Raw genomic sequence first — 27034 nt, 5'->3', positions numbered from 1 at the left:
CTGACTTATTGCCACTAAACGATAATAAGAGCAGTCTGCAAGAGCTTTGTCTTTATGCAATGCATGGACCCGTTTCCATTCATCTGTAAACTGTTCAAGTTGTTCTTATGCTTTTATTTATACCTGGAAACAACGTTTGATTTGTATTATTGTTTTCTTAAACCAAAAGTTAACACAGATATAACCTGTAATCATTGGGCTGACAAATGATCATGTCTACAATATATTTGCTTCACATCAAAGTCCTGCTCACCCTGTCAGAATTCAAAGTTGCACTAGCTCACTATACGCCATTGCCTTTTACCAACCATCCAGCTAAAGACCTACACGAGTTGAAGCCAAAAGAAGATTTAAAGACAGTTTTACTGATTCAGGCTTTGTAGTTGATACACCTGTAAACACAACTCAGACAAATATCCCAACTGTTAACAATGTTGCAATAATCTCTACCCGTAAAGTCAAGTGTTTATATCACCAACTCTGCAGCTGTTGCCTGGAATGCAGGACAGGATCTCTTTCCACTTTTCCCAAACAGGCCTCATCTGCACCATCCACCATTTTCTCCTTTGTTTAGGATTTCGTTTTCTCCCCAGTTAATGACCATCAATCAATCAGTCTTTATTTGTATAGCGCCAAATCCTAACAAACGTTATCTCAGGATACTTTCCAGAAACATTAACAGGCCTAGACCCGTTAATGATGACGAAGAAACAAAGCTGACCATAAGCATGCGACAGCAGTTGTTGGCGTCAATATGAAACAAATCAGTCACAACACCACAGAAAAAAACTGTGCACATGCTCATTGAGTGTCTTATTGAGTAAGTAATGGTAAACAGCATTCTCTAAACAGTGTACGAAAAGTCACAAACTGTTTTAAGTGCACTACAGTTGGCCAGCCAAAATGGCGACAGCCATGTTGATTAATATACCTTGTCCTTCCAAATGAAATAAATTAATAAATAGAATAAGCTAATAAAGCTAGGTTTCTTGTACATCTGAAGGTATTTCTAACGGTACAAAGCAGAGGACTGGTAGCCCGCCATCTTATCCTATGAGCAATGCAAATAAGCAGGACTTTAGCTGTGTCCCAGTTCAGGGGCTGAATTTGAAGACCGATCACGTCACAGCGGTGCGTCAAAGGCTGTCCCATTCCAAAGGGTCCTCTGAATCCGGCCTCCTTTTTGGGTGCCACGAAAGAGGGATTCGGTGAATCCTTCATAGCCCCACGTATCCCAAGATCCATTGTGCGTGAACCCCAAAGATGACGAACATGGCCAAACACCAGAAGGAGTCCTGTTTTATCCAGATGTGGAGGACTTCTGGCAACAACTATGTAATTGTGTTTCTAAAACATCAAAGAATATTTTGTTTTACTGTGTAAAAATGTGTTGTTTGGGCCCTTTTCAAGTAATACACTGAGGAAAAACAGTTCTTTATAAATATTCTCAATATTATATAAAAATATGTTAATAAATGTAAATTCTCTGGGGAAAAAAAACTTACTTGGTGTTTTTTTATTTATTATGTATTACAGGGAATTCAAAGAAGACATTGAATCATTTCAGCAGCTTGTATTTTATACTTTTTTTAAAAATTAATCATCCCCCGGCACTTGTTCAGGTGTTGAAAATGTACGTTGTTCTTACTCTCATGTAAATGGTGGTTCCATACTCTATCAAATAAAGAAAATAATAATAACAATTATTATTATTATTATCATTACTATAATGACGCAAAGTAAAAAAAAGAAATTAAAATCATCCTGTTTTAAATGTGAGGTTTTGGTTTACGTGTGTTTGAAAATTAATGTAAGCCTGACAGGTGAGGGCAGCGCCGAGAGTGACAAACAGGAAATGCTTCGTAGACCAGACCATCTCAATTAAGTTCAGCCTTTGCGGTCTATGCAGGCTACGAAGGCCGGGTCCTCCGAAGGCTACAGCCTACGGAGGCTGCAACCCCTGAATTGAGACACAGCCTTTAAGTAAGTGAGCTGCAGTAAGGATGTCAGTCTTTCCCTAAACATAATGTTCAGCTGGCCACATGACCAAGGGAAAGAAAAAACAGTTTAAAAAAATTTCAGACTTTGATGAAATCAAATGTGGATGAAGATCCTACCCTGATTATGAAAACCCTAGTCCATGTGTAAACTCAGCTGCAGAGACTCACATCTGTGCCATGCTGACTTTTATCATTAACCATTCTCAAGACCAGTAACTAGAATCTTTGCCACAGTGTCAGAAGGTAGCTGTGAAATGCACAAGACTCTTTTCTTCATCTTGAGTTGATATATCTTTGGTTAGGCTGTTTCTGACATTGTTTTTTTAGATTTTCTGACAGATTACAATCATCCTGGTAAGACATTCAGTCATCTTGTCACCTTAATAAATGATTTGATTCATTTACAGTCAGAGTTAATTACATTACAGACTATATAACTTAATATAGTGATAATATACTGGATCCTTTCTTCTGTGTTTGAACAGAACACTGCGTTCTAAATTATATGATGAAATATCACACAGAGTTCTTGCTCTCAGTTCTCCAGCTAATGAAATAAATGCACGTACAAATGAGAAATTCCTTCATATTATCATTTGTTTGCAATAAAATGAAGACCATAATTTAGGTCTTTGATTTATGAGCCAGACAATGGTTCATAATTTCCAATAATTACACCGAGTTCCATCTCCCTGGTTGCCTCGATAAATGAAAATGATTCATTAACTGTGATCAGGTTTTCAGTCATGTTTACCCTCTCTGGAAAATAATGTGTAATCATCAAGCTCGCGTTGATTTCTAACTCAGACTATTCTCAGGGTCTTTTTTTTTAAGCTTCAGCGTCTCAGTGTTGCATTTCCTCCTGAGAGCGGCCTTTTAATAGACTGCACAATCAACCTCACATTGTGAGACAAGCCTCTGTGCATCTTGCCACCGATGAGTAACAAAGGTTGAACAGCCATCTATCACTGGATACGGCCAATTACACCCCCATTCACTGGGGTCTCGACGGTAAGGTGCAGTCTGTGCTCCAGCTTGCATGTGACGGAGGAGGAGGCCCCCCGTCCTCTCGACCATCTCCTCGCTTCATCGCCAAGATTGGCATGGCTTGAGGCCGGAAGAAACGTTTGTTCGACAGACCGGCCTTGGCACCTTGTGCTGGTCATCTTTGTTACAAAATACCCCCCAGCTTATTGAGTAGGACACCGCTGTCACAACCTGGCCAAACAAAGCTCTGGTGAATCGCCCTGCTGTGTTACCTTGTGTCACCTACGGCACCATAGACTGGTCATCACTGCTATCTGCTCTCTGAATCTAAATCCTTTAATTCCTGCTGTTGTGATAGTTACAGTGTGAGAGATTTTGCTTTATTCAGCTCTTATCGCAGCCTCACAATCAACATTCAGGACGTCTCGTGTGGCCTAACAAGTGGCTGATAACCCTGGAAGCCGAGATAAGGTTAATTTGCTGTATTTTTTGGGACTAATTTAATTCTGACTAGCAGGCGGTTGAGTGGCATGAAGGTCTTTCAGGTAATGCTGCTGTTGATTAACACTTTGACACTACAATTCAGTGGGTTAATTATGTTACACAGTGTCATAGCGAGCCATAGGGCAACTGACATTCATGGAAAAAAATATGCAAACTAACAAGACCAAGAAAGAAATGTACAAGAGAGTCTGTAGTTTTGTTTTAACCATAATCCAAAATGAACAGGCTTCAATGAGCATTTTTACGATGCTAGCTCACCAATATAAAAACGACCATTGGCACCATCTTAGCATTAAACACATTGTAAAAATGAGGCTGACTTTAGCTCTGGGAGTTGTGCAAATTAACACAAAAAAATGACCCACTGTGAAACATCCAACACTTTATCTTAGCATGTCTTACTCTGTTGTTTCAGCTGTGAACTAAATGCACATGTGCTAATAGCACTTATATTGCTAAGATGCTAATGTGAGGCTGTACCATTTTCACCCTGCATGAGAAAATAGGCACGTTATAGCCTGAAAATAAAAACTTGAAATGTAATTACTGTTCGATATGTAACGCAGTTATGAGCCAAAATGTTATGAATGTTAAAAATGAATGTCCTAATTCTAATTATTTAGCTACGTTTCTAAACATTTGGTTTTCATTTTAAACATTTACCAAGGTTTTTATGTATTTTGTGAAGATTTATAAATCCTAAGCAAAAATTTCCAAATTTTTTACCAAGGTTCTTAATATTTGCAAAGATTTCTTATTGCTTAGCCAAGATTTATAAATCTTCTAGAAAGATTTTAAGATATTTGCTTACATTTCTAAATGTGAAGTCAAGATTTCTTAATCTTGAGGCACAATTTCTAAATATTCAGGTACAGTTTCTGAATATTGAGCTAACATACAAATTCACACTCCAGCCCGCCGGGTAGTAAAAAAGTAAAAGTTTGAGGAAGCGATTTTTAGAAAGTCAAGCTCTACTTCTTCGATGTTGGCCACAGGATCTTCAACAGTGCCATCACAGCATTTGGTGCATTAGTTTTATGATTTAGCTGACTGTGTTTGACTTTCTCAAAATCCATTTGGCTAGATCGCTTCCTCCAACTTTTATTTTGGTACTTGTGTGAATTAGCATGTTAGCTAAATATTTAGAAAACGTACCTCAAGATTTAGGAATTTTAACTTCATATTTAGAAATCTTAGTACATATCTTATATATATATATATATATATATATATATATATATATATATATATATATATATATATATATATATATATATATATATATATATATTATACATCTAAATCTAAAATTTAGAAAAAATATTTAAAACATCTAAAATTTAGATATAACATTTATATATACTATCTGATAAATATTTCACAAATATTTCTCTATATCTGCAGAAAAAGTGATGTTTTAGAGCTAAATGTGGAGAAACGTTATTTGCAGTGTGTGCAACTTTACAATCGGCGTACCACACACCAGCCTTCTGCACATGCCTTTGCTCAACCAGCTACATAAACCCTTTGTGACATAAATGCATGCATAAGATCAGAGTCGAATATATTGATTAATTTATTTTAGTGAGCAAACATTGGTGTGCTAATAATGTTTTTTTTTGTTTTTTTTTTTACCACGTTTAAAAGCTGATGAGATTTTAGCATTCTGGCATTTGCTGCTTTAACACAAACTACAGGCTTACAATAATGAAGTTCAGCAGGTTTAACCACAAATATATTGTACATTTTTTTAATAGAGATAAACACTTAATGGACAAATTCCTTTCCATCCATCCCAATGGGGGCCTCACTATGTGTCAATAAAGCCCCATTTCCACCAAGCAGTCAAGTGGATCAGTACAGTTTGGTACGGTTGGACCAGTAAAGAGCCAACCGTGCCTCCTTTTGGTAACCTAACCCTAACCCGCAGCGTGCCTTGCTAATAAATCCAACAAAGAAGAAAAAATGACGTACAGTTTTGTTTTAACTGCACTTTCATGCTGTTTCATGATGCCATTTTTCAACAAAAAGAAAGTTATCTTCACAAAGTCGGCTGGAGATTTTAACATGGCGAGGTTATGTGTTGTTGTATGTGAAGTAATGATTCTTTTGATCAATCAATGTACTGTATTGTTTCTAGTTCCACCTTTTGGGGTCAGATCAGTATATATGGCACGCCAACAGAGGGGTACCAAAAAGTGTGACAGTACAGGTCAGTGATTTAGGGACCTGCTCAGACAAACTGAACTCAACCCCTCAGTGGAAACAGGGCTTAATTTCACTGCAATCAAACAAATCTTTTTTTAAGACAGAATCCTGGCTGAAAAAGTGCTGGGCTAACCAAAGCCAACAGGATACATACCTTTGAAACAATCAGTACAATAAACGTACAACTGTGCTGTGTCATGGCATTTCATCTGATTATTGCTGAAATATCTGATTCTAATGAAGGGTGGGCTGACAGTGACAGACAAAAAGCTGAAGCATGTTAAGAGTATGTTTAGAGTATGATTAAAGACAGACTCAAGACAACCTGAGCTTGGATGGAGAAAACAATCAAGACACGTTTGAGCTGGCAAAGATCTAAAATTAAATTTACATAAGATGGAAGCAGAAGAAATGGGGGCAACGGCTCTGTGTTAACATCTCACCACAAAACTAAAGCATTCCTTTTGATTCGTGCAGGGAATTATTGGAGGCAGAGCAGAAATATTGCAGCCAAAAAGGGCGAAGGACCTCTCCTTTCTTCTTGTCCTCCTCCTCCTCTTCCTCCCCGGCCTTCCAGGGGGAACTGATAGCCTCTGAGCTCAGGCTGTTCAGCCACGGCCCATTAGTTCACCTCATTCTGACAAGATGGAGGGCCTCTGACGATGAAACAGTCAAGTGTGCAGACTGGGAGATGGAGGAGTACGAGGGGGGAGAAAGTACACAAAAAAAATCAGTTGGGGTATTTGAAGCGTTCTCATTTACTTTCTGAGGAAAAAGAGAGGGCTCATTGCTTCGGGTTCAGCAACTACAGCTGGTAAACTAAATAAGCGTTGCCACATAGTTGCTTTGCTGTGCAGATTTATGTCAGCGAAGGCCTCGGAGCGGTGCACTCAGCTAGGCGTGGCTCCAGCGAGGCCGGGCTCGGCTTCTCAGAGGGCAGTGAGGAGCTGCCCTCTGAAGTGCTCCTACATTATCCCTTTTTACCAGCTCAGCTGCACGATAACTGCACCCAATTTAGATGGAGGAAGAGCAGAGAGGAGATGTGCCTGTGTGTGTGTGAGTGTGTGTCTGCAACATGACAGAAGTGAACAAATACACTCTCGCTTGCACAGCACACGTCTCAAGATGCAAATATTAATGGGGTTTATTTTGAAAGTTTGCATTTCTTCGTCTGCTTCTGCCGCTGTAACAGACATATTCAGGCTAATAAAGTGTCACCAGCTCCCTGTGGTGACGGTAAACAATAGCATGAAAACAAGATAGCTCACATTTCCTTCTTTTATTTGTCTAATTCAACACACGGCACACAGAGAAAGGTCTGGAAACGTGGCCAGCGTGAGGCTCCAGGACCCCTCTCAGAACAGTTAATTGGTGGATCTGTCTTTCCAAAACACCTCCTCTAACGCTCCTCTGTGGCTTCCCTGAGGAGTCTTTAATTCACTGTTGATTTGCTGTGTTGTTGTGCTGTGTCCCAGCATCTGAACGGTGCGTTAAAGCAGCTTTTTACCACGTTCAGCGGGAAGGGGAGGAAGAGAGGGGAAGAGAGGAACTTGGCCTGCTCCAGACCGCCTGGACCAACACCAGCCTATCTTCTCTCCTTCTGTCTCTTTTTTCTTTCTTCCATATTCCTCATGTTTAATCTCTGAAGCCATTTTTTACCCTTTCCATTCCAACTTCTCAGTCTCTGGCCCTCTCCTGTGCCCTCTTTCCTTTGTCTCGCTCTGTTCAAACATAATGCCTGTTTGTGAAAGGAGGTTGAAGCATGTTTTATTTTGCAGCCACCCCCTCCCTGGCCTTCTTTTGTGGCTTTCAAAGGGGCTGTGGAAACCTCGGTTTGGTCATTATTTCATGCGGAGAGTAATTAATGAGACAATTAGTCTTTTTTTTCCTCCCTCTGTGTTCGTTTTGAACCAAATAAATAGCCAAAGGTGTCCTCTTTAATTGCTCTACATGGGTCATGGGTATAATTAAGATACGTAAGCTGCCTCTTTATGAAACTCAACTGTGAGTAACTGCTTCACTGTTTGTTGCTCTGACTTCATTCATGCTTTGAAAGACACTCGTTTTATTCAGAAGCATTTTGGACAGGCTGTGTGACAGTCAAACACAGCAGAGATCCAGTGACGCTGAGATAAAAGTTGTCACGATCAAAACCAGCGAGCACAAAACCATTACCTGCAGTCTGAGAGACACATTAATGAAGCTGGAGGGAAGCACCGAGCAGCCGTTTCAAACAGGAACCTTTTTGTTTCTCCACTTTCTGTCACACCAGCTGATCGAAGCTGTCGTGATGTGACAAACCAAACACAGAACTTTGAGGAGCAGTTTTGCTTAATGTAAATGAAAAGCGGTGTGTGCTGTTTCAGATAAGCTGGAGTCAAACTTTCGTTTTTTGTTCACTCATTACTGTTGTCATTTCAGCAACAAAGGCACCGCGCTGAGATTATTACAGAGAGGAGCTCTGAAATACAAGGGGCATTTCTCTCTTTGATGAAGGAAGGTTCTTTTGATATTTCTCTTTCCAGGTTTTACATTTTCTTTTATTCTTTACTTGAGCTGCACAAAATAGCTGCCAGTGCTTGGTGCTTTTGTCACGGACTAATAACTGTAATAAATGTTCACTCAGAGCCTATTGTTTCAAAATAAGAGGACAAGGTGTTTGGCAAATGGGGACATAATCCTGTTTCTTACAATTCATTATTTATAAGACTTTCAGTTTAAATACTTTGCTTCACAAGTTCACCGTTTTAAATCTTAAACATGCTGTGGCTTTTTGGGGCACTTCAGAGTGTGAGAAACCAGATTTGAACAAAACTGTGTTATATCATAATCTTTAAGCTTGTTAAACTTGTTGGAAAATGTGCTTATTTCAACATCCATCATTCACAAAACAACATTGATGATATTATATCTGGTTGACATTGTTCAGCCATCTTTGAGCATGATTGTATTTGCTCTTTATTTGGTCTCCACCACCTCCTCAGTTACTCCTCAGTTCATAATTCAAAGTGTGCGTTTGCTGTTTGATGCAGAGCAGGAGGTGCACCATGGGTTTGTGGAGTTTTTATGCGGTGCATCCACAAAGAGATCGAACCAGAACAGTAAAATTATGTCTAAGAATCAAACTGAAACTCCCCTTAAGCTCCAGATCTGGGTTTAAATACCATTGTCAAGTGCTGATCTTGTCTTTGTTGTTGTGTAAATATGTAAGTTATAATTTTCTACTTTTATAAATTTCTTCAAATTTCAAATTTCATATTCTTCTTATTATATGTTTCATTGTTATTGCATCTATTGCACCTTTTCTGTGAGCTGCTGTGGGAAAAAAAATCCCTCATGGGGGATGAATAGAAGAATATTCTATTCTATTCTATTCTATTCTATTCTATTCTATAGGTTTTCATCATAAATATGTGCATTAATCAAGCATAGGGTTAGTTGAGGCAGGCCATGACTTGAAGCTCTAACAGTTAAGCTGTCATCGGTGCAGATCAGCTGATTGCTCGGCTGACTCCCATGTCCGCCTCCTATTGGAAAATTGTATTCAGAGCAGTCTATTTAAACAGCTCTAGCCCAGCCTCCTTCCTTCTTCCTCTGATGGCATTTTGCAACCCACCTCTACCCCACCTCCTCCTGTCAATGTATTCATGTCGATTGCTCTGCTCTGACAGGGTTTTTATTTTTGTTGGTGCGCTCCCTGCTTATGCCGTTCATGATGGCCCATGATGGGTAGGAAGGTGTGCTCTCCCTGCCTCGGGCTTTCCACGCAATGGCTGGAAGAGCAGGGAGTCCCAGAACAGAATCAGACCGCCAAATTTAATTGTGCAAGTGAATAAAGATTATTTTGACAAAGTGGTCCTGACTGAAACATTGTTAGTTTGGCTCAAAATTGATTACCACTGTCACTTTTTTCTTACAGTACTTACCTTTAAAGCAATACTGTACATACCTGTTCTGTTTCACGGCACATGGTTATGTTTACATCTCTTTACATTTGTTAATCTGACTGCTGTCCATTTACATTACTTTCTTGATTTTCTTTGAATATTGTTTTTATATATCTTTTTATATTTTCTATTTTAGGTTAAGTTTAAGCTTTCAGTTGTAATCTAATGGACACTCTATATCCAGGTTTGAAGCATGTGTCTTTTTGCACCATTGTTAATTTACTACCCTTTGTGCCTTTGAATTGCTTCCAGGGACAAATAAAGTGTTTTTAATGCTATTATTATTATTATTATTATTATTATTATTATTATTATTATTATTATTATTATTATTATTATTATTAAATTGTATTGAAATTTATCATTAAAGCTCCTGCGCAGAGTTTGTAGTGGGTTACGAAAAAGTCAGACATAAATACTGATGCAGAATTTTTTACCAAGGACCTTATATCTGATCAAAGCAGGATAAGATGATAAAGATTCATTTACAAACCCGACTCACATCGTCATTCAATTCCAAAAGGAAAACTTGTCCATGTACAGTGTAATCTGGGCCATTCTTCAGTTAGACAGCACAAGAGCTAGATTTTGACAACCCTTCTTCAAGGAAACATCTTCCCTTTGCTATCAAAACTCAACATTAGGTTGGGGTTTCCTCACAGACAGCTTCATGTGGCAGAAATACGCCTGAGAGGAAATATAGGAGTGATTGACATCACGCACAAAGGAGAGTTAGCATGACTAACACTCTGCTGTGATAACACAGATGGGTTATTTGGTTTGCTTTCATGACTCTACGAGTTTCTTGCAGGCAGCTGGAGGAGCTATTCGAGCATAGAAAGAGTTCTCTTTAAATAAAAATAAAGTACACTTCAGCTCTTCCAAAGAGCAGTAGTTTGCAGGGATGTGATTGTGATATCCACTGAACAGCTGCAAAAACACAAAGTACTTTAAACTGTTTTCTCTGATCTCTTGAGACGCCTTTGTCGCAGCTCATCTCTCCCTCTGTGTAGTAACAGGTTTGTTGTAAAACTACTTTAAAGGGAACCCAACAACCCACACGCACAAAGAAACAGTCAATTCCCCTGACTACAATGCAATATGTGCGGGTGTAATTAGTGAATCTCCCTGCACACCTCTCCGTCTCTCATTAATCTCTCATGAGTGATTAGGCGGCTGCGACGTATGGAGCGGCGGGAAGTGTGAAACTGGGTGTGAAACTGTTGTCATCTCATATGTTATCGCACTCTGGAGACCGGGAGGATTAAACCACACGGGGCACAGCCCATTGGCAGCTAATCATGCCACTAATGATAAGTGAAATATTCCACAGCTTCTCATTACAATGGCATCACAAGGTCAAGATCTCACACAGATCGCGAACACAAACAAGCGGAGCGTCTGTCATCTTAAGCTGTTGTTGGGTACAAACCCAAAGCGGAGGTCTAACGTAAGCCTTCTGTATGTGACACTTTAAGGCTGATTAGAGCAAAACATCAGACTGGTCTCATGCTGTGACGCTCTGATGAGAAGTGATCTAAAGGGTCTTGTCAGCAGACGTCATGCTGACCACGGCTGCTGTGCCAGATGCTCACTGCTCTCTGCAGCTCTTCATCAAAAATTGTGGAATCGGAGCCCTGCAGGCATCACTGCCAAAGACAGATCTACGTTTAATTAAAAAGGTACAAAGTTATGAATCAGAGCAGCTCAAATCAGTCAGCATGGGCACACTTTCAGGAAACAAATTAGAGACAAACTAGATTTAAAACATGTCAGATTGTTTGGTTACGTATTGAGTCAGAGCCCCTGGCAAACCATATCCACAACCAGGCCTCCCACACAATAACTCAGGAGCACTGTGACAGACATGAAAAGCATGAAAAGTTCATTTCAAATTCAAAATCTAGTTTAAATTATGTAACTAAACTAATTTGAGATTTAAATTAGACACGGTGAAGCTTGTAAATTTGTGATTTAAGACCACAGAAAGTCTCAACCGAGCAAAATGATTGGACAATGTCATCATGACTCCTCATAAACTGTAGAGCACAAAAGCTCTTTAACTTTTCACAGTTTTACTCCTCTTCAGTCATTTACTCTGACAACCTGGTCTCTCCAAAAAGAGATGAAATAATTCACACACACACAAACACACACACACTCAAAAATCTGTTTTCTATTTATCGCTCATTTTGATCTTCTGTGGCACAATGGAGGAACACTGTTTCACTGCTCCTGAGGGGCCCTTCGGATCAATACAGAAGAAAAGACTTCAATGAGACAAACCAGACTCCACTAAAAAAGCCTTTGAGCAATAATTCAGAGCGCTCATGTTTGACTTGTTTATGTCTGCACTGAAGATCTCATACTTGTTCATCTTCAGATTGGTCTTAAAAGTGTTTTGTTGTTGGTACACTTGATTTTTTACCTAATTTGAACTTATGATCTTCTGTTTCTTGGGCAGCAGCACTAACAAATACAATTCAGGCTCCTGAACCAAATCTACATCAAAACACTGCCATGAGTTGCTACTCATAATTCAGGATTATGATTAGCAACTATTTCCATTTTATAGCCAATGTAAGCCATATTTTTTATCAGTATCAGAGAATAACTTGACTCATGACTTGATAGGGGTTGAGGTGCTCTGCTGTCCTTTTAACCTGTCTGTAGCAGGAAGCAATCCTTCAGAATAACATTTGTCAGCTGCTGCTGGCCTGTAAAGCTTACAACATGTTTTGTCTCAGGATGCTCTATTCTGCTGCATATACTCTTCATCTGGAAATTCAACATCTGAGTGGGCATCAACACAAATTGCTCTGAACCGATATGCAAGGCTGATAATAACCTGTGGATGCTCCCTTTCTAAGAGTGGCAACTGGATTTGCTTAAGGGAAAACAGTTTAGTCATCCATTTGTTTTTTAACAAACTGACATTTGTTATCAAATGTTATCTCCAGACACTTTCCAAAAACACAAACAGACACTAACAGATCTAGACCTATTAATGTTAAAATCATATTTTATTAACAGAAGCACGACATTGAGATAAGATAAGATAAGATAAGAAGTCTGATCTCATCTTAACCCATCATGAGATCAGGGCTTTGCAGCATTTAGCATTTTAGTTGCAATCGCAAGGAAAAGCTCCCCTTTAACGGGCAGAAACCTCGGGCAGAATGAGACTCATGTTAAACAGACTTCAGAGGAGACTGTGCTGGGATTAAAGAGAGATAGAGAGAGAAATGTTGATAGAAACACAGAGAGACAATGACAGAGACACAGACGCAGTTCATGGTTTGGCATTGTAGTGATGATTATGGTGAAGCTGTAAAAAGCCAACAGCTGGAGTCTGACAGATCCACAGCAACAATCCAGAGAAACCTCTGAGGCAAACTCAGAGCCTCCCAGAGAGATGTATGGTCAGTAACTATAACGGGACATTAAGATTAGAAGTTAGACTGACTGAGTGAAACAGGAGCCCTGTGTGTCAGTTTCTCCTGACAGTCTAAACTTCAAGCAGAAAAACTAAGAGCTGGTTCAGACCTGATCCAGCTCTAACTATTTAGCTTTAAAAAAAGAAAGTTTTAAGTCTAATCTTAAAAGTAGAGATGGTGTCTGCCCCCGGACCTCAACCAGTAGGTGAATCCAAAGAAGAGGAGCCTGAAAACTAAACAACAAATGCCTTCCCTTACTCACAATACTCAGGAAACAGGACAAAGCTAGGAATTAAAATGAAACAATTTCTTTCTCAGAGTAGCAGCTGTACTATAGCAATTAATATATTCAAATTGAAAAATCTATAATTATTCTTAGCCATCTTTTGTGATTGCCATACCATAGTATTCAAAACCAACAAAATATTTTAACAATTATTATTCCCCACACAGTACCGACTAAAACAGCAACAGAAATAATATTAAATAGCAAATTTAAAAATTACAACCTTTGATTCAAAAATAAATAAATAAATAAATAAATTCATTATTTCAATTGTGGCCATTTCAGAAAATGAAATTTTAACACTCTCAATCCTGTTCCAAAGATCCCCATCCTCAATTTGGAGCAGAAAACAAACTTTTTGCAATAATTCGAAATGACTGAGTGCCCAGGCATCCCAATTAAGTGAGGTTGACTCTGTTTTTCCAATGTTGTGACTGCCAGCACATAACTTAAAAAGCTGCTTCAGAAACTGTTGAGTAAAATCCCTATCAATGAGTCCACCTCTTATTCAGTCTTTGTTTTATATCAAATTTTCACAGCCTCAGTTTGTTGTTTTTGTGTCTCTTCCTTTCACCTGATGTATTCAGAGCTCTAAAAACCACATGTAAAAAAAAAAGAACAAGGGCAAGTCTTAACTCTAACCTTGATGCAAAGAGATAGTTTTTGAAGAAAGACCTCTCTCACAGCTGTGTAACAGACTGTTTGTATACACCTTCTGCATCAAGGTCAATGTCAGGGTCGGCTCCCTTATGAGTTGATTCAGGAGGGATTACCAAGAAGTCAACTGCTGGTTGACCTGAGAGCTCAAAAGGGCTCTGGATAGCTTCTTCAGCAAAACAGCATGACTTCATAAAACCTATTAAACGTCCTAAAATCAGAATATTCCTGTATGAGAAAATTTGGACCGTCATTTGATTCTTCCTTGAGGCCAGTTGTTGGACTCAAGGTTTCCTATTTATTTAATTTAAATAATTTAAAGATAACTCACATTTTATGACTGCAGCTGCACTTCTGATTAAAAAATTTACATTTCTAAAACTGTGAAATGCTAACACTGTTTTTCTTCTCTGTTAGAGTTGGTACTTAAATTGTTTGAGCATTTTTATTCATTACATTTTCTCTTGTCGTATCAGGGCTGCCTGGGTATGATTCAGTGAAACAGTGTTTGAATTAAAGAAAATACTTTAATGAAAAACACAAGTTTGGTTAAGACTTAGAAACCAACTTGGTTAAATGTGAATAAGTACATGTGTTGTTTTGTTCAGCATCAAATCATTTTCATTATTTAAATTACCCCAGAGTCTGTGTCTGACAGTAACCGGACTTGAGTTTTGAGTGCCTACAAAACAAGCAAGCTTCAGTTTCTGAGTGTTTTTAAAAGGAGAAGATGCCCCTTTGTGGGAATATTAAGCAGATGTGATTCGAATGAACATTTGTAACTGAGAGAGTTTGGGTCATGAAACAAGGGCGAGTGTGAGATGAATTTGGAGGTTTGGAGCCAGAGGATGTTCCAGAAAATTCTTCTCAATGGTAATTTTTTGATGCTATTTATGTCCTCTGTTATTTGCGCAAATGGCTAACGTACAAATAATTCTTGCTTGTTATCCGTGGTGGCTACATGAAAATAGCAGCAACAGAAAACCAACTGGCTTGATCTACTTGATTATACACTCAGCTGGCATTTTATTCAGAGCACAGCTAAAACTAATGCATTCTGTAGTCCTGCTTTCATGATGCTTTTAGATGTTGTTGGATCAGTTGCAGCAGATTAACTTTATAGATGTCAGAAAGACCAAAAACTTCAGCCTCACATCAACTTATACATGCCAGTTTCATTAGCATGGTACTTTGTCTGTGTGAGGAAGAGTAGATTTCTGCAGCCATTTAATGTCTGATTTCCCAGACCTGTAAATGATCCAAACAAGTGGGCTGTGCTGTGCTCAAAAAGCTAAACCACATGAATCAGTGGATGTGAAATCACATGGGAATTGAGTGTGATGGCTCCTCTAGGCTGAACTAAACATCTCAATTATCTCCAGGGGGTTTAAAAAAGCTCTGCAGTGAGGGGCTGTGGCAGATACAATATTTAAATAGTCTGTCAGTGGAAGAAAAACCCTGCTAAGCTCATATTTGATTACATATTTTATAGAGCACAAACAAAAGCGCACGCACAAATGCATCTGAGCTAAAGTGGTGCCAGGCTGCAGCACTATTATAATCATCAGCCACATATGGAGCTGCTGTCCCACCCTGTGGGGAATCGGGTTGTAGAATGGGCCGACAGGATGAAACCAGAAAGACCTCGGTACTCAGAGGTGATGAATGCTCGGCTGCTTACGGAGCCTCCTGTAGTGCATCTGTGAGAGCAGATGAATGGGGAGGAGAGGCTGATAAATTGGGTCACACGAACGTAGCGTTTCTGGGTAATGCGGTGAAAACGCTGGAGGAGTGCAGTTGGGTGGCTGCATGTGCCAACAACTGGGGCAGAGCTGCTACAACTTCACTGGGTTTCCTTTCTCCTGCTCCTCACGCTCCTCCTGGCATTATTGAAAAGTTACGCTTTTAATTTGGAAAAAGCATGCTTCTAATTTCTTCCATTTCCTCAAGCCACTTACTTGAAACAAATCCCGTAAAATTAAAATGAACTCAATTAGAAAACATATTTTGTTGATGGTTCTCTGTGTGAATGCGCCCTTTTTGCTATAATGAAAGTAAAAATTAATATTCGTTTTTACCAAACTTTCTTTCAAGTGTCTGGTCTTCTGTTACAGATTAATGTGTGTATGGTTTTGTTTTACTGAAAGCAGTGTATTATAATAATACTGAAACAGGTGAAGGTCCAAATATGAATTAACTTAAGCAACAACTTGTATGCGCTGCAGTTACTTTCTAACAAGAAAAAAAACCTGAAGTTTTGTCTGAAGTGCTCCCTTGCTCACTCCTCCTGGTAGTGAAGGTGATCCCAAAGGACAAGAAGCTTCTGTGATGCTCCATGAGTATAATCCACTTTATTTGTAAAGGTTTAACCACCTCCCATCTTTCACCCCAAAACAAACCTTTCTTCATCTTCCAACAGGTGCATTTTATGCAGCTACAAAGAGAGACCTCTTGGTAACTCCTACAGCTCATTCTAAGTTACCAAAACCCTTTTTATTTTTCAGGTCATTTTACACTCATGTTAAACCTAAGAATTTTGTATTACACCTTTATGACGTCTGTTCTGCTAAATAATGCTACTTACTACAAATTGTAACATAAAGATGCATACAGTCCTCTTGGAGTTTTATATATTTTAAATCGCAATTCAATCATTTTAGCTTCAGTAATTCATTAAGCAGCAGTCAAACAGGATTTTAATGACCTGAGCAACCTCATCATAAAATGTAAATTTATTCCTTGCCTGTGGTTGCAAAGGGGTCCAGAAACTTTCCATGGGAACTTAAGTTTAGAAAATTTGGAAATATTCTGAATTGTTTTATTGAAATTTATTTGACTTTATGTCGTCCCCAAGTGGCGCCTGCTGTACTGCTGTGTGGTCAAGGAACAGCATATACTCATTTGAACTTGCATTAAATGTGTCTGTTTTAGCTAAAATTATGCTACAATATACATACTCTGGCTCTTTTTTAGTTTTCTCTTGATAAATTCCCGCTTTTCTGTTATAAATCCCTGTTTATTCCCATAAATTTTCTTGGAAAGTTTCCGACTTTAAAAAATTCTGGAATTTTACAACCCTACTTGTGAGTCCAAATGGCTACTTATCCAGTCAAACATAAAAATAGATTAACAAAAACCCAACAGTGGTTAATTTTTTTAAAATAAATATAAGTAAATTATTAATAAAAATTTAAAAATATTTATTTCAATGTAGCCAAAAAAAAAGGACAATGAAAAAAGAACATGCTTTCATTCTTCCTCTGTGTAATTAAGTTATTAAAAAAAGAAATAAACAAAATCTGTGATCATTTCAGTTCTCTTGAAAGTTTGTTAAATAATCAGTGACCAACCTGAAAAATATCCCATAATTAGGATGAAGAAATCATTGTTAATTTGAGATTAAGAGAAAGTAATCTGTGATAGTAGGAAGATCTAAGCTAAGAAATTAGCTTGTAACAACAAACAGAAAAACTGGATTTATCGCAGTATTAGTTGAGATCTTTATAAAATGTGTCAAATCAGCATAAATAAAATATGTGAAAGTTTCTCTGCTTCAGGGTTTCGTGCAAAGTTTTATTTTTTCCATGTTACTATCTGAAATTTGACTGTCAGTGAAACATAAAGCCCAGCAGCATCTTTGATAACAAATAAGCAGTATTGACCTTTAAAATCCTGGGATCTGTCTGTGATCAGAGTGAACATGTATGAGCAGCATGTGCATACGCCACATCACATCACATCACATATCTCAAGCATGGTGCGTTCATAGCCCTCTCTGCTGCTCCTCTCCTCGTATCTCATTTCATTAATTTGGGTTTGTGGAGGAGTTTGATTAGTTGGTGGGGGCACGCAGGATGGGGGGAGGATGGGGGGGTCTTTTACCTTGGCACAGATAAGAAGACAAACTAGATCTGAGGTCGGATAGATCTTGTCGGCAGCACACGCCGCCTCTTGGCAAGCGAGGCTAAGTCGATATTGAGCGAGGGCCTTTCTTACCTCCTAAGATTTACAGTATCTGGAGCTCCACAGCATCGTACTTCACTAGATGGATGAGTGTTTCATTCGGAGCCAACTGGCGCTACATGAGTTGAGCTGAAGGTCATTGTGACTCATTTCCAAGCTCAGAAGCTGGGTGGCTGGAGACGAGACGCTCAATCTCTACTTCTGACTGAGTTTTAATGGGACAAAGAAGGCAGGTTGGTGGAGGAGGAACAGACTGTTGCCCTGCGCTGATGCTACACACATGTCCACAGCAGAGTACAGTGCCAGGGTACAGTAGTAGCGGGGAGTGGGTACAGATTGCAGTAGAACCTGGAGGCATATGGCAGGCCGCCCCATGCCTCCCAGCTAATTGAGTCCTAATGAATCACTGGTCTGGCATGCGACACGTCCCTTGTGATGGCTGGTGTCATTGATGCATTGAGGAAGCTCGGTCCTGTGGAAAGTGGACGAGGCGGGCCGCCACTCCCGTTTTCACACTGAACACTTCACTCACTCACCAGATGTTACAGGCCAAGGCACACGGATTACTTGCCACCCAGCTCCACACAATGGAAATAATTGTGTGATGGGCCGGCAATTCACTGCCCCATTTGATTCCAGTTAACACTCTGTATTGCGGCGGGGTCGCAGCCTCATTGTCGACTCAACAGGGTCAGCGCGATAAGGGACACAACTGTGATGAAACACTCAAAGTCAATGGTGCTTGACTGCTGTTTTTGCAGAATATACACATATATCTATAATTGACTGAGCGAATGGAGGCATTACATAAGCTTTGACTGCTGTTTGTAACAACTGCTGACCCTGTTTCCTCACTGTTTTTAAATGTTTAATTCAAGAATCATAACTCAGCTATGGCTCTATGTAAACAGAGGAGGATAATTTGTTTTAATCATGTCTAAATGAATGTGTGAAATAACTTTTTAAACTCATGTAAATAAATACAAAGGGAAATAGAGTTGTGCTTTAATGGGAAGGATAATTTCTTCTGTTTGTGTGGGCTTTCTTTAGTCTAAAATATTGTGGGCCCATTTCCAGCTTCATTATTGAAACCGGTCCAGCCTGAACATACTGGAAAGGAAATGTTCATGTAAACATTTTCCAATTTCAGGCTTTATTTTTACACAACAGCTTGCCGGTTTCAGAGGAGATTGAGCAATAAGTGAGAATTGTTCTTTTTTTAATAAAGTCGTCTCTGAGGTCTGTCTGGGGTAAATGTTATATATTTTGAAGGATTGTTTTTTCTGGAGGATGGAAACAAGATTTTCCCTGGTACTGTTCTTTAATCAGAAACTGCATCCAATAACTGAACCTGAATGTTCCCCACCCCTTATGAGCCGGGAGAAATGAATCTTTACATACTTCTTGGGGAAAATTCTCGATGCAGCCTCCACTTACACCACACCACACTGCTGTTGTTTGGTGTCACATGCAATGCTTTTAAATCTCAAAGCTTATAAATATTGATTTTTTAACTTGCTCTACTCTCTGATAGTCCAGCATCCAATTTTAGGTTTGACTAAAATGTTTGATATTTTGATAAGCTCTCTTGTTAAGAGTCACACAATTGGACCACTGGAGCTTTGTAACATTTTGCTGAACGTGGAACCACAAACAGTGTCTGTTTAACTTAGCATAGCATGGAGATAGTGAATAAGTGAAACTAGCTACCCTGCTTCTATCCAAAGACGACTAAATCTGTCTCTTAATCCCCATATTTCACTTTTACACCCCGCTTCAACAACCCAAGCTGTGCTGTAAATAAAACCATCTTGTTTCCTGGCTGTGGTAAATACTTGATTCTGATTGGTCAAAATGCCACAGCAATGGGAGTTAATTCTCAATAGCAAGAGTGATGCCAGGGACAGCCTTATTATATGAAGCTGAGCTGTGGAAACGTTTTTTTATTGTTGTTGTTTTCTGTCTCTGTCCATCTCGCTTTTTCAACAAATGTCGGTGTTGTTCAGCTCAAGGTTTCTGTCTGCTAAAAGAAAGTTTGTCCTTGCCACTGTAACTTGCTAAATGCTGAGCAGTGAGCAGGCACAGATGTAAGAGCAGCCTGAGGAGCTAGTGAAGCCCAGACACCTCTGATAAGGAGAAGTAGAGCAACATTCTGTCCTGAAATCCACACAACAACAGCAGCGCTTGTGAAATCATCCTAAATTGCCCATTGCTACAAGGTAACTTAAAGCATAAGTGATAGCAACCATTATTATTAAAGATGTGTCAACTGCAAAGTCAAGACGAGAAGAATCGCTGAATGAGGACAGAAATGACAACACAAATATTCCTGCAAAGGCTCAGATCACCTTCTTTAATATTACCTTTAATGGAAATGTTCAGCATGCAGACTAATACTTTTATGAGGTAGTCCATTTATGTCATGTCAAGGGTGAAACAAAACCCCTCAGCCTCCTGTCAGAGTGCTGCTCATCCTGTAAGGATTCTAGTTTGCAAAGTATACCTGCAATAACCTTAAGATACTATGAGGAGGATCTGTTTTGATTGCACTCCCTCGCCACCTTGTGGCCTGGAGTCTCTGCACACTGTTGTAAATTATTTTAAGTGAGGCTTGAAACTTCACTTCAAGCAGACGGTGTAGCAGCCGGCTATATGTTAGCCCGGTGCTCTGACGTATCTCTAGGCTAACGTGACAACAAGTAAACACTGTCAGTTTGTAAGTAGTTTAGTAGCTGTTGATATTTAGCGCAGCTGGCAGCCCGGTGCTCTAAGACATGTCTGTAATTTGTAATGCTAGTAAATCCTGGTTAGCTATGTCCTGCCAGTCATCTACCAAGCTAACATAACCTCACTCTTCATTTTATTGATAGACTCTCAAGTTTGAACAGACCACTGCAGAATAACTACTGACTGTGGGTTTGAACGGACAGCATCACAAACGGTTTAGCCCCTGTGTTATAGAGTGATACAGCCCAAGCTAAAGGCTAGTTAGCCTTTAGCTCGGGCTTCATCATTATCCATTTTTTTCATTTGCCCATTCACTCTCATTTATTTATCTTGGGATCTGAGACACTATTTTTTTCTGCTTTTTGCATTCACTGCAACATGTTGTCACTCTGACACTTTGTATTATTTGTATTATTTAACACTTAGCTCTGTTATTTTGTATCCTATTTGTTAAAAACTTACAAAAAGTTAGTACTTTCCTATTTTGTTTTTTACAGCCACTAACTTTGTACTTTGTACTGTTCACTCTGGCTACACAATTTCCCCTGGGATTAATAAAGTTTATGTTATGTTATGTTATGTTATGTTATGTTATGTTATGTTATGTTATGTTATGTTATGTTATGTTATGTTATGTTATCTTGTGTTATCTTATCTTATCTTATCGTATCTTATCGTATCTTATCTAATCTTATGGGCCCTACCCTTCCTTGCCAACATTATTAAGTCCTCTGGCTGTTTTCTAACTCAACCTGATAAACAACCCTCACAACAAAGTAAAGTTTTGTTGCTCATTTCAATGTTTGTATAGATCTTCTTATTGATTGTTAGAAGCAAATAAAAGACTCCAAAAAGCTTAAAGAAAAATGAAAGCCCTCCTTTAAACCTCCCAGGGGGAGAGTGAAAAGTTCTTTTTCTTTGCCACTTTAACAGCTTGAGTTTTTGCCTCTGACACGTTCAGTTACCACAAACTCTCCCGCTACACTCTCAGCTTTAGATGCACCTGTCATGTTGATTACACTCCCAGCGGAGCGTGTGCATCATTCATTACCCAACAATGCACCACTATCTGAGCAATCTCCCCCTTTTTTTTCAAGCCTGGCAGCTGCAATCACCTCTGACCCGCCTGTGCCAGGGGCCACGTCTTCATTAATGAGCAGACTGGATGTGATCAGGCCACCAGCAAAATGAGAACTCAGACTCAATCTCACACGCTCATTAAAAGTACTTTTATAAAAGATTCAGGCCACTCCAGCAATCATGTGTCTAACGCTGGAACGCTACATTAATGTGAGTGTAACCCTCTTGTTCGTTAGATGCATTATCTCGGAGCACTTGGGAAGTCTACGGGGAGTTCAAGTCGAGGTAATGCAATATGATGAGGAGCAACAATTGTGACAATACAGCAGGCTGTGAGTGAGACAAAAAGCAAGAGGAGACACGAGCTAACCACCCAGAGGATTTCAGGAGTGCAAAACAACCCGCAGCCAAAATGTTGTCCCTGCATTGTTGTAATTGTGCTGAGATAACATGAAAAAGAAATAACTTCGCCACTTTCTCCATTTTACAATAATTGCACAAGGGGAAAAAGCATTACGGGCTTAATCGGATAAGATACAGCTCCCATACCCACTCGCCGCGTTAGCTGTCAGGAGCTAAATTAAGTGTCTTGATTCCACTGGGAGACCCAACAAAGAAGCCGTACTGGAGAAGTTAATGCTCTCGAGTGTTTCTGTTCAGCTCCTTCTTAAGCCCCACAACTCACACTGGGCTGCAAAGAACTGTCCTGGGATGACAACTGGAATTGTACTGTACATGTGTGTATGTGTGCACGTGCATGTGTGTGTATCAGTGTGTGGGTGTGTGTGCAACACATGTGTCCTACAACTGAGCCAGAGAGTGCAGCTTAGGATCCGTTGCAGAACATCCGCTGTAAGGAGATTACCAATGGCAGTTTGGACGATTGGCAGAAGATGCCATTGAACTTTGGCACCGATGTCAATAACATGGACCTTTGCTAATGTCCCGCCAGGCGATAAAGTAAACATCACATGTGGTCAAACATGCTAGATCCATTATTTCACCAGCAGCGTGTTTTCATAGCTGCTTGCTGCTTTGTCTGTTTTTTTCCACTGTGAAAGTCAAAGCCATTTTTCATCTCGGCCCACTCTTACATCAGCATTGAAGCAAACACTGGGCATCATGATGGACATATGGTCCAGCAAGGAACTGAGCATCTGAGCTGGTCTTGCTGGCCCCTGTTCAGGTCAATCCAAAGGGGGTTTGACTTTTGAAAGGTTAAAGTCATGGAAAAAGAAAGGGTTAAGCATTTGATGAGTAGTCTCTTGATGAGAAATGGTTTCAAAAAACGCACTTTGCTATAATTTCCCACCATTTTCTAGAAAATAAATTATAAAATTTAAAATAGAAAACTCAATTTCACAGTGCTGATTTTCTCCAGTGAGGAGTAAATATAAGTCTTAAAGCTCAACACACTCTCTAAAGTTCAACCCAAGAGAAATCGATGCCTGAAACAGCAGCATCCATCCAACCGTCCATTTCCCAGCGGTGAAATCCAAATATGGGCGCAACTGCACCCACTGACGCAGTTTGAACGCCACTCTCAACCCTCACCCCCTCTCAACCTCCCTCACCCGGACGCATCCACAATCAACAGGGCTGCTTTTACTGTTTTGATGACCCTTGAAGGTGAATGAAGACCAGAGGACCCTCTCCTCTGTAGGCCTTTGCTCCGGTTAGAGGCGGACTTTGGCTCAGCGCTGCCGGTCACGCCGGTGCTGCTGCGCTTCGCTGCGCGCTCTCATCAGACACACACACATACACACACGCACACACACACACACAAATCCATCCACAGGTACTCATCCTTCACCGACACATCCTGCTGTGCATTTTCCAATCCTTTCTCAACTCGGATCAATATATTTGCAGACATATGCGTCATCCTTCAGTCATTCACTTCGCCCAGAGCGCAACACGCAGAGGTTTGAAGATGACTTACTGCTGTTGCAGCAGGACAGCTCTTCATTTGTGGAGAGGGAGGGGGTGCAGACGTTGATGAAAAAGCTTTTTTCTGAGTCTTATACATTTTGATGTCAAGTTAAAGAGCGATATAACCAACACATATGGGTCAGGTATCGAAATTAATCCAGAAAACGGAAAGCCCATGACCAATTCGTGCGCAATTGAATGTGGGACAGCAGGTTATTTGACAGGCGCCCGGCGTTTGCGCTTTAAAGGACGTAACATTCAAATCCATCACTGGTGAGCTCATTCCTCATCTCATCTCTCCAGTTTTCTCACACATGAGACTGTTGCTCAGCCCAAAGCGGAATGTTCCGCAACCCATTTCCATTCAGCGACCAACGCATCATCTCCATAAATCCTGACATGTCGCTGAGCCGCCTGGCATCCTGATCCAGCTCCTCACTTTCACACTTCTAAACACTCACCTGCAAAGACAAGCCGAGAACTGAGGTGTCACTCACCTTTTCTGAGCGGGTGCGTCTCTGGAGTGTCCCATATATGCGTTTTAATCCACATCTGTGTCCCCTTCATTTGAGCGCTCTATCTTTTCCCCCCATTGAGAGAGAGGGAGAGAGAAACAGAGAGGGAGAGGAAGGGAGAGAGGGAGGGAGCGTTCAAGAAAATCCATTTGTTAATTCCATTTCCCGGACACACAAGGTGAAATCACATTGCCTTGCTTTTTTTCCCCCTTACTAAAATTCTTCCATAATTTTAAGATCCTTAAACGATCTTCTTTTTTCTCCCCTCTCGCTTCTCTCCGGCTCTGAAGTTGCCTGGTTACCCCTGTTTCTCATTCAAGGAGGCTGAAGGCTGCACACAGCGGCCAATCATAGCAGCAGCCGGAGAGATTAACTATTTCTTGGCTTCACTATTCTCAGACAGAAAAAAAACGAGGAGAGTGGGCGGGGACAAGTGGGCCCCCGGTGACAGAAAGAGAAAAATTAAAATGCACAGAGAATAATGTAGAGAGAGGGGGGATCCGTTAGAGGGAGGATGTGAGGAGGAGGAGGACGGAGAGGAGGGAGGGGGGAGGGGACGAAGAGGATTAAACATTTTTGAAAAAATAAAGGATGGAGGGAGAGGAGAGGAGGAGGGACTGGTGCCACTTCTCACAACAACAAAGATGTAAGTGAAGGATATTCCAGCAAAACGTCCAGTCCTCCTCCTCCTCCTCCTTCTTCTTCTTCTCCAGCCGCTCTTTAAGGAGCAGAGATCCGTCTCATTTCTGAAATCCCCAAAAAGCAATCCATCAGGGTAATTGATCGCCCCCTTTAACCAGCCATCCGTCAAGCCTCCTCCCTCCTTTACCTCCCTCCTCCTTCAGCCCTGTCCCACTCTCAGCCCCTCATCATCAGCTGTATTGATTTCAATTTCCCCCCTCCAGCCGGGGTGAAAGGTGTAGGGGAGCAAGTCTGCTTCAATCTCTAATACACCGGCACGTGGGGCATAATGACCCCCTACCTGAATGTGGGGGGGCTGCTACATCCAGGTCAAGCCCCCTGCCTCCCCCACACACCCACACATGCACGCACACACACACCTACTGCACAGAGGCCTTGACCTTTGTACACGGCTGCAGCCGGGCTTCAGAGCTGGCAGCCACAGGGTGCCATGCAGAAGTGCTGGTGCATTATGGGGGAACAGTGGGGGGTCTTGACAACCCCAACAACAAGCTGCTCAAAGAGACAGGACTCAGGAGGGGTGAGAGCAGGCGGGTGGGTGCTGGTGGTGGGTAACTGGTGGGGGTGGTGACCCATGTGTGGGAGCGTTCATCAAACTGTCTGGGACATTCCAGCAGATAAAAGACAGCATGAAATATTTTTTGTTGCATCTTTAATGTCAACATTTGTGTTTCTAAAAGGCTTTTTTCAACACTCCACACTGAAGATGTCACTCATATCTGATTCATGCTTTGGTGTAAAAGCAGTTTACACACACAAACACACACACAAACACACGCGCGTGTTCAGAAAAAGAACTTTCTCTTTCATTTTTGTTGTTTTTCAGTGTGAGTGTGATTGATGCGTTGCTGGCTTCCCTCCATACCAGAGATTACAAATGAAAACAACAGTGTTGGGGTCCCCCCCATCCCCCTTGAGATGGACGAGAGCTGTTTGTGTATGTGGGTGTACAGTTAGTGACACACATACACACTGCCAGTACACACACACACACACACACTTAGCGGTTGATTGACGTGTAGCTCTTGGCTTGAGCACAGCTTAATCCCGCCGCTACAGATGGACTCAGTCTTCCTCTTTTTGTCTGGTGTCACCAGCAGCGGCATGTTACATACATTTACACACACACACACACAGACATACAAATACACAAACACACAAACACACACTCACATACACACCGTAAAATACTGTGTACTTTTGTTTACAGTGGAGAGAGGCTGCTGTGGTGGTTCTAATCCCCCCTCTGCAACCCGCCCTCCTTTGAGCGGCCATCCCTGCTACACACACACACACACACACACATAAACACACATATACACTTGCACATGCATCTACTCTTTGGTCATTAAAAAAACAAAGCAGGTCAGGCAGCTGGGTCCTGCGAAGCGAGAGTTAATCCTCATTTTCGAGGCCCACAGACAAAAAGAAGCCTCACACATGAAACATTTCAGAGTCATACACTAACACAATGCTGCACATACATCCACCTCCACCATAATACAGAGCGTGTGTTGTTGTTGTTGTTTGGTCTCTCAACGAGTCGCAGGTTTCCGTGGTGAATTATTAGCATGAATTGAGAACAGGGGGGAGTAAGATTAGACTCTTTTTTTTCCTCCCCCTCCCTAATCGTATTCCACTTCTGCAAAGGCTTTGATTTCCATGTAGATGGAGCTGCGTTGATAACAACGAGGAACTGCCCCGGAGAAATGAGGCACAGAGATAAGATAAGACCCAGCAGATCCCCATCCAGACAAAAAAAAAGACAAAGGAAAGAGTCATCACCCCACATGGCGGTTAATCTCATTCAATCCGGAGATTAGTGCAGTCAAAATTCTCATCGAATGATTAGTCATCTCCCAGAGGAGAGATTGTTAACTGATGCCCCGTCCCCTGCCAAATCCTCGACTGAAGCCTGATCAATAAGTAGTTCCTGGTTACAACGACAGACACAGCAGCAGCTTTGTGATCACAACACAACATGTACTCTAACACGCTTACTGGACACACATGAGATGCTGATACGCCACAGTGTTTCCTGCTTCACTGTGGCGCCTGTAGCGGAAAACCTGACCACTAACAAGGCCGC

At 40.7% G+C, this 27034-nt stretch overlaps 1 protein-coding gene across 1 annotated transcript in view; it reads right to left on the bottom strand.

The window, feature by feature from the left end:
• Positions 1 to 24714, bottom strand: part of c8b (complement component 8, beta polypeptide) — an 80241-nt gene extending 55527 nt beyond the window's left edge. Inside the window, exon 1 of the mRNA XM_074688608.1 lies at positions 24226 to 24714. The gene's annotated coding sequence lies outside the window, so the exon portion shown is untranslated. The remainder of the gene's footprint in view (positions 1 to 24225) is intronic.
• Positions 24715 to 27034: the final 2320 nt, after the last annotated feature.

This window comes from Halichoeres trimaculatus, unplaced genomic scaffold (genome assembly GCF_033239565.1).
Source record: "Halichoeres trimaculatus isolate MK-OKI-2021-1 unplaced genomic scaffold, fHalTri1.1 fHalTri1_scaffold_15, whole genome shotgun sequence".
NCBI lineage: Eukaryota > Metazoa > Chordata > Actinopteri > Labriformes > Labridae > Halichoeres > Halichoeres trimaculatus.
The sequence above is the reverse complement of the archived record's forward strand: the minus strand, read 5'-3'. Positions and strand labels throughout refer to the sequence as shown.